This window comes from Silene latifolia, chromosome 1 (assembly GCF_048544455.1).
Source record: "Silene latifolia isolate original U9 population chromosome 1, ASM4854445v1, whole genome shotgun sequence".
NCBI classification, from domain to species: domain Eukaryota; kingdom Viridiplantae; phylum Streptophyta; class Magnoliopsida; order Caryophyllales; family Caryophyllaceae; genus Silene; species Silene latifolia.
Genome location: NC_133526.1, coordinates 19,086,184 through 19,091,577, shown reverse-complemented (window position 1 = coordinate 19,091,577; position 5,394 = coordinate 19,086,184). Strand labels below are relative to the sequence as shown.

Here is a 5,394-nt window from a genome sequence, read left to right as displayed (position 1 = left end):
TACAAACTTAAGGCGGATACTTTTATCAACATTAATATTATTATATATGTAAAGCTACATTTTTATAAAAACGGATTTAAAATACAAATAAAATAATAAAATAGCTATTTAAATTATAAATGCCAAAACGGAAAATTCGCGGGTGTTACAAATTTAGAATGGAGCAGATATAAGAGAGAAAGTATTCTGTAATTTTGTGTGTGTAAAACTGTTGAAGAATAGAAGCTTTATAGGGAAGGGGGGTTACTCCAACAGTCACATATAGATGCCAAAATCTGTAGATTAATGGTCATAAAACCAGTAATCAATGTTAATAAAATCGTAAATTAAGTGTAGATATTATTGTGTAATAATGTCCCAACGACTACTATTCAACAGCTAGAATATGAGGAATTAGTTTGGACCCGGAGCAAAAATGTAGCCCCACGTGGCACGTGGCTCGTGACAAACGGCGGCGGCAGCGTTATATATAAAATAGTAACTCCCCACTATTATACCAATATGGGATAAGTTTACTACATATTTTAATTTGGAGCAACACCATACTCCAACACAAGGGTCACTCTACCAGCATTCTCGAACTCGAATAGCAATGAAACTAAGTCGGTCCTCGCTATAAGCCCAGCACAGTAGGGAACAAATTCGGATTTGAATTTGATGAACCAAGTGCGTGGGATAGTAAGGAAAATATTCGGAACCCGGCGATAACGATGCACGTACAAGTACATTTGATCATCATCATGATCGATCATAATTTCGTCCCCGACATTTGTTCCGAATATTTTGAGAAAAAAAAAAATGTGGGTAAAATTGCGTTTAACAACATAATTCTTGCCTAAAATGAAAAAAACAAAGTTAAAGATATATGGGTTAAAACGAAAATTTGAGTAAAGAATTGGATAAAGATTAAACAAAGAGGAATAAAATTGGGTAAACGGTAAACAAGAGGAAACAAGAATAAAGAATTTACTCTATAGTAAAAAAGAAACAGAGAAAAAAGAATGGGTTTTGTATGAAATACGACGGGGTTCAAAAATGGGAAAAATGGAGTATTTAAGTAATTTTAATACAACTGTTTTATGCTCACTTTAACTAACTTTAGAGGCGGTGAGTGTAGCTTCCCTTTTGTTTTGTGGGTATTTGGGTAATTTCCCTTTCATTTTGTAGAAGTAATTTTCGTTTTTTTTTTCTTATTCTTTTTTTTTTTAATTTCCCCTAAAATTTAAATACTCCTTTAATTTCCCCAAAGTCACATGTTTTTTACTTTTTTTTTAATCCCCTAAAATTTGATTATTTATTCCTTTAATTTCTCCTAATGATCTTTTTTTTTGTGTGTGTTGTAATTGAGACTTATCAAGCGGAATATCATTTTTAGTTTTGATGTGAAAGTTTATAGTACAACTAAGCATGCACTACGTTTCTACCCATGGTTCATTTATTTATGTCGTTAGTTACAAACAATTCTAATTATAAATATTATTCTTACATGTTACAAATAAACATTAGTTCATGAAAATAAAGTAAAAAAAATTAATAACTATAATAATAATAATACCTCTATCATGTAAAACAAAATACTCGTGTATACTGATTTTAGTTGAAGAAAATAATTTCGTTTGAATTTCAATTTATGTCGTTATTAGTTATAAACGTTTTGTCATAAGGCAATAAAAACAAACGAGGAATATCACATTTTAAATTTCTAGTAAAAGGAGAGAGTTATATTATGAGATCTTTTTTAATCATTGATATATGTACGTTAGTGATTTGAAATCTTTTAAATCAAAAGATTGGTCAATATAAAATCCGTGTATTCTCTAATTGAAAATGTAACACCCGCGAATTTCTCATTTTGACATTTAAAATTTATTTAACCATTTAATTACTTTATTTTATATTTTTGAATTATTTAATTTAATTGGATTTATTTTTAAACAAGATTTTTATAAAAGTAATATTTAAAGCTTAATTTATATAAAAATACGTGTTTTAGTCGGATAGTAATAATAATAATAATAGCGATTATAATAATAAAATTCCGTCTTAAATTATAGTAGGTTTAAGACGAACCTCCGTCTAGCTATAGATCGTCACATTTCACTTTGCACCCACTTTAATTTGGACCAATCAAAAACCAACAACACATTCACCCCCCTTCAAAATATCTCTTATTAATATTATATATTACTATTATTATTATTATTATTCTTATTCTTATTATATATTATTATATATATAATATCATTATTATTTGTTGTGGTTGGTGCTCCCGTGAACCCCACCCCCTCTTTCTTCTTCGTTCTTCATTTAGAAACAACAAACGAGCAGTACAGCGAAACACATACAACAGCTCGCCATTTCCGTCCTCTTTCAAAATTCGATCCCGCTTTCATTTCTCAACCATTCATCTTAATTTTTGTACCATTCTTCTCCTTATTTCCTCCTTCATATTTCAAGGTAAGAAAGACTCGATTTTGTGATGATTTCAGTTTGACCCGCCTCCTAAAAGTTCCGATTTTTAGCTCTTTTATTTCGTTTTCCTCCTTCTAGTTGATGAAACCGAAGACCCGCATGGAGGCTCGCACTCTTTTGACGTTTTTCACGGAGATTTGAAGAGCAATGAGGTAACGGTGATAGGTTACTCGACAAATGTCGAAAATTTCTGTCTTAGGGGTCGTTTTTATATGTTCTTTTCTGATAAAGTTCGATTCTTTACCTACCTCATTGGTATGGTAAATTTTCCGTCTTATTTTAGTTTCTGAAATGGACTGTCGGTGTTGTGTTGGAACCGTGACAGACGGGTTTGGGATTGTTGATTTGAGTGCAGTTTCCGTCTCAAAAGGACGGGTGTTTACAGCTGCGTTTGTCTGGGTTTTGTTGAGTGTGGTTATGGTAAGGTATGTGGGGTTATCCATGTATAGTCGTGTCTATTTCCGTCTCGAAATTGCCTTTCATTTCCCGTCTGAAAATGCGCACTACTGGGATGCTCTACTCTATTTTATTTCCGGTTTTCTTAGCTGTTTTCTCTCCCCTCTTTCCTGCCTGTTTCTCCATGATTAATATCGTCACACATACACTTGATATTTCCCGCTTGGGAAACTCAGCTTTGGACCGTGAGAGCCCTGTTTTGGGCGGCTGTTTACAGCCCTTTCTGGTCAGCCGCAAGTGGTTGTTGGGTGGTCTCTTGCAGGAGGGTTGAGGCCTGTTTTGGAGTAGTTTTGGGTGGTAAAAACTGGTTAGTTTGTATGGCAAAATGTGTGCATAAGTATATACATCCGTCTTAAGCATGTTCATATCTCCGTCTTTTGGTTATATAGTAGCTACTCGGGTGAGTATTGGTGAGCATTGTTGGTGTTTGCTGGCCGACCGTGGGCCTGGCTTGGCGGCTGGGTGGTTGTGGTGGCCGGCTGTGAGATGGCGGCACGGCCACGACCTAGCCACGGTTAGCGGTGGGTTCGGGCAGTAGTCGGTTGGCATGCTAAATGAGTAGTATATACATGCTTGGTATTTCATTCTTTTGGTTTTTAATTTTGGGCTCACCATCTTTTTAATTTTGGGCTCATTTGGCTTAAATTGTTGGATTCATTAGGTGGTGTTTCTTGGACTCCTTTGACTTTACCTTGTCATTTGGCTTTGCTTGTTGGGTCCATTTCGGGTTATTTGAAATAATTAAATATCCGTCTCGTAATTTTCATAACGTAATTCATTAACTATCTTTCTTTTACATATTTATTCAATTGGGCTCATTTGGTTTTGTTTGTTGGGCTCACCTTGATTCTTTTGTTGAACTTGTTGTGTTGGACTATTTGGTTTTCACATGCTTCTTATGACGGGCTTAACATATTCATTGGTTTGGGCTTGTTATGTCATTTTTGTTGGGCTTCACATGGTTTATTTGTTGGGTCTCATATGTTCTATGTATTGGACATGTCATGTCTTATTTGGTTGGATTCACTATAATACATTTATGAAATATTTATTTATAAATGGTTACTTGTGGTGAGTCGTGTTCTTGATAATGTCTTGTACTGTCTGTTGTGAAAGTCTTGGTCCTATCGGATACTAGGGACGAGCCATAGGCCCTCTAGTTGCGATATGATCGTCGGCATTGATGTTCCCATCTGTACTTATGGTGAGATGCAAGCCATGAGTATGAATGTGACATTAATGGTCCCGTGTCATATGATGTTTGCATGATCATTCTTACTCTTATTGTGACTCAAGTGTGACGTTTTACATTGTGTGACGGCTTGACTTTCCTTTTTACCCCTTTCGGACCTTTGGTTACGAGTGTGTGCCATGTTTCCGGATTGGGTTATCTTTCCTCTTTCGGACCTTTGGTTACGGGTGTGTGCCATGTTTCCGGATTAGGATATCCTTCCGCCTTTCTTCGGACCTTTGGTTACGAGTGTGTGCCATGTTTCCGATTAGAGGTTACTCGACCTTTGGTTACGAGTGTGTGCCATGTTTCCGATTAGAGGTTACTCGACCTTTGGTTACGAGTGTGTGCCATGTTTCGAGTCTTGGATACGATGGGTATATCGTATGTCGAATCGGGTGACGTCCATCCCGAGAGTCTGGATCCAGGTTTAGACTAGGACCGTATTATGATCGTCGTCCTACCAGGAGGTTGGAGTCTAGGATGTAGTCTTGTGTGTGGTATCTCGGACATGCTTTAAAGGTAGCCTCTGAGCCGGATACTCCGTCTACACTTTGCGTCGGTTTTACACTTGTTGAGTCGTGTCAATATGAGTTGGTTGACTTGATTACCCTACTTCCTTGATTGCATATTTAATCCTAATATATCATGCCTATTCCATTAAGAAAGCATTATGCCTGTTTCATCATGATTTTCATTATATCTCCTTGTTCTCTATTTGTTCATACATGTTGCATGATTAATGTGTTTAATTAAGTGGTTGTTTACTTGCTTTTCGACATATTGTGGCTGGGAGAACCTTGAGTTACTCCCCACTGACTGTGGCGTTCATGTTTACATGAATGACAGGTGGTGAAGATGCTTACGTGGGGAAGACGTGTGGGCTAGCGAGAACTAAACCCTTGGACCTTAGTTTCTAGTTTAGAAACCCTTTATATGTTTATTCGTGGGATATCTTTTCCCCGCTTTTTAGACTTGGGTTGTAATAACCTAAACTTGTCTATTGTAGTATTTGTTTTATTTCGTTTTTGACACCCGCGTGTTAATCTTTAACTAGTAATCTAAAAGTTTTTAAAATCTCACAAATTCTGCTTTAAATTTAGTAGTTATATTTTCCGCGTTATCGCGGGGTGTCACAGAAAATGGTCAAATTATTTGAATTTTTTTGTTGCAAAATAGCTATTACAAATGAAAATTGAAGTCAAGGCGAAACTATGACTACCTCATAGTGATGA

General features: G+C 35.8%; 1 long non-coding RNA gene across 1 annotated transcript; it reads left to right on the top strand.

Annotated features, from left to right (window-relative positions):
* Nucleotides 1-2,260: 2,260 nt before the first annotated feature.
* Nucleotides 2,261-5,191, top strand: LOC141654335 (uncharacterized). Its single transcript, XR_012547945.1, has 3 exons — nucleotides 2,261-2,457; nucleotides 2,551-2,624; nucleotides 5,009-5,191. It is a non-coding gene; the product is annotated as an uncharacterized LOC141654335 (long non-coding RNA).
* The last annotated feature ends 203 nt before the right edge of the window (nucleotides 5,192-5,394 follow it).